This window comes from Aedes aegypti, chromosome 2, assembly GCF_002204515.2.
Source record: "Aedes aegypti strain LVP_AGWG chromosome 2, AaegL5.0 Primary Assembly, whole genome shotgun sequence".
NCBI classification, from domain to species: domain Eukaryota; kingdom Metazoa; phylum Arthropoda; class Insecta; order Diptera; family Culicidae; genus Aedes; species Aedes aegypti.
The window spans coordinates 5,285,729-5,288,992 of NC_035108.1; the positions used below are offsets into that span (position 1 = coordinate 5,285,729).

At 42.2% G+C, this 3,264-nt stretch overlaps 2 non-coding genes across 2 annotated transcripts; both read left to right on the plus strand.

Moving 5' to 3' along the window:
* The first annotated feature begins 367 nt into the window (after positions 1-367).
* On the plus strand, positions 368-439 carry Trnaq-cug. Its single transcript has one exon. It is a non-coding gene; the product is annotated as a tRNA-Gln (tRNA).
* A 1,457-nt stretch (positions 440-1,896) lies between these two features.
* Trnak-cuu lies at positions 1,897-1,969 on the plus strand. The gene has a single exon. It is a non-coding gene; the product is annotated as a tRNA-Lys (tRNA).
* Positions 1,970-3,264: the final 1,295 nt, after the last annotated feature.

Below are 3,264 nucleotides of genomic sequence, written 5' to 3' on the forward strand. Positions count from 1 at the left end.
GGCGATATTTGAATCGGTTTCCGATTTTTTCCTCTTTTGGAAGGAGAGTTCAATTCAGTTTTACTGAAAATAAATACACCAACAACCTTCACCAATAAAAAATTTACATCTCTTCAAAGTACCCTCGAGTCATATTGACCCCAGAATACAGACAAATGGTTAACGCTGAATGAGCTTGTGCTGTCTGTCTCTATCGGTAGGTTTTGCCCTCTTTAGAGGATCTTTTTGGTAGCATTTCAGTGCAGGGCCATACCTGGTTGTAGTAGACTTTGATTGAGTAGCATGGATATCAAATTTTAAATTGAAGTGTAAAGTAGATTTGCCGAGCAATATTTAAATTTGTCGGTTGTTCAAACCTGCATCAACTGGTTCTATGGTGTAATGGTTAGCACTTTGGACTCTGAATCCAACGATCCGAGTTCAAATCTCGGTAGAACCTGGCGTATGTTTTTGCTGACATGGTCGAAATAGAAAACCGTTCTTTCTTTGCTTCTACTGAGGTTCTAGCTGAAGGTTAACCTATTTCTTATAGTTTCCCAGCCGCACCCTCTTTAATTGAGTACCTCACCCCGCACCTCTTCCCATCGTCAGCTTTACCTTAGGAAGACAAAAGCATAGAAACTCTTCTTCCAGGCCACGCTTCCGTCGCTCGCGCTATCAAATAGAGGCTTAACTAAGTGAAGTACACACGGGAACCAGCGGAGCGTTTTGCCACTTTGGTGTTCATTGATATTCAATTCAAATTCATGCCCTCCTGAACATTTTAATGGATTTATTTTTGTTTTCTCAGCTATTTTACTTTTCGCGGTCGTTTCCTTCGCCCGCCGCTCGCCGCTCATCCTCCTCATATTTTCCTGATTGTTATTATATATTTAATTTTTGTTTCGCCCGACTTTGCGCACCTTCGTGAGTTGTTGTCTCTCACCTTCCTGAGCTCGCTCCGCTCCTCGTTCGCATCGCTTGATCGTCGTCGTAGGCCGCCACTCGAGTGTGTTATTTGTTGCCCATTTGCCTCTGTTTTACTTTATACACATTTTTAGTATAATATCCGCATATCTCTATACAAACAGTGGTCGTCGTCGTGCGGAGAAGCTACGAAAAAAAAACCGTTTCAGTCTATATCATCATATCGGCGTGTGGACCCGGCATAGCGTCCACGGTCTCGTAACTCGAGCACAAGAAAATAGCAAAGCCTATGACAATCGCATACCAGGATGAGCTCAAGTCGAAGTATTGACTTATTTTTGACTTCTGGGGCGGGGATCGAGATCTACTATGACAACTCAATATGATAATATTCTGATCGAGTTAACAACAATCATAAAAAAAATATTGTATAAAAATAAATAGAATAGTAGACTAATAGTAGACTAACTAATATTGATAACACTATATCATATCCAAAATTTATTCAAATATTTGATATACAGGTATGTTCCGTTTTTATCAACACGATCGGCGATTTTCAGTTGACAAAAACGGAACCGTGACAAAAACGGAATTTTTTTCTTAGACAAAATATTTTACAAATCTGTATAGAAAATAGCACTTTTAGCCGGCAAGTACACATTTTGGTTGAATATATGCATAATATTGATGTTAAGGGGCTGTGAGGATCCTTTCAATTGTTCATTCGTGTAGGTTCGTAATGGAATTTGATTGCAGTCTCCAATCAATAAGTATGATTTTGCGATAAATCCTTAATAGTTATAGTCTTACTTTTGGTCAGAATGTCAATAGATGTGTTATGGAATATTAAAACGATAATCACATAAATGTACTATGCACTTTGAGATTAGTCATATTTGTATAAATGATGAAAGCAAAAGTGTGTCAAGCTGATCATTATTTTTTGTAAACAAAAATTAAACAAGAAGAAGGGAAGGGAAGGGAAGAACCCGGCTAGCTCAATCGGTAGAGCATGAGACTCTTAATCTCAGGGTCGTGGGTTCGGGCCCCACGTTGGGCGCCAATGTAACCGTTCGTAAAACTTTACTAGAGATTATTAGCAAACTCGGTGGCTTAAGCGCCACTCTCAACGAGAGACCACCAGTCGTGTTCAGATTTGCCCGACGTTTAGAGACTTTACTCTCTGGGAGAGTTTTGAACGGTTCTTGGTAAACAACTCTAGAAAATCAAACGCAAGAATGACTTTTACTCCTCAACAGCCTTAAAGTTTTAGGGAATTCAGAAGAAGATGCTTACTCAATAGAGCTAATAAACGGAACGAAACGTAATGTAAGTTAGCGAGTAGTTTTTTTTAAGCATAGTTAAACGTAACGGAAAAAGTAACTAATCTTTCTTCAAAAACTGTTTATTTTAGGAAACGATTCTCCATTCATTCGGGATGGACTAGCAAAAACCGTACGGAATGGAAAAGAGCAAACATGGCCATGTACAAATTAAGCTCTTGACGTACCTGCGCAGGATTTTGGCGTTGACTCGATGAAGGCTCGTTGACGGGAACCGAAATGTCGACTCCGCAGACTCGATGGGATGGCGACGATCGACCTCGGTGATGGCGGAAACGAAATGGTGGCCACCGACTTGTCCGTGCTGCAAATTGGCGGGCAGCGAAGGATGGACCCGCGTGCAAAATGGCCAGAATAACGTTGCGGAGGGAGTGGCGGCTGGAACGGAAGCTTCCGATTTCGTAAACGAGAGTGAAACGGCGATTTCGCCTATCAATACCCGGGACGATCCGCTCCTTCCAATAGAGAAGCACGTACCCAGCGACCCGGCTTCGCGTACCTGTCCGCTAATCCAAGCGGGGAGTAATGCAGCCCTATCTTTGGGTTAGGATCGAGGTTCGTGGCGTGTAATTGACGTCACGCTACAACGAACCGAACTCTCGGAAATTGGTCCAAAAAGGAATAACGTGACTGGACCTTCTCCTTCAGTAATTGACGTTTGAAGGAGGGAAAATTCGCTACAGAATTACTTTAGCGACTTCACTCGCGCCTCCGTTTGACTACCCGATAAAGGCGGGCCTTTTGCACTGCACACGGGTCTCGACGAAGAACGGACTTCCAAATCCTCGATGAACGGACTCACAATTCACGGTTCGGCGGTGACGGATGCCGAATACCAACGGAAAGAAATCCAGCCGTACGGAAAAAGCGCAGAGCGCTGCACGTCCAACGCGAAATCACATTTGTTTTTAAGTCTTCATGCAATTAATTAATTATAATTACCTTTTTCCGTTGAGATAAACTTAATAAAACCTTTTGCGCAGAAACGCGAATTATTCACGGACCTCAGTCC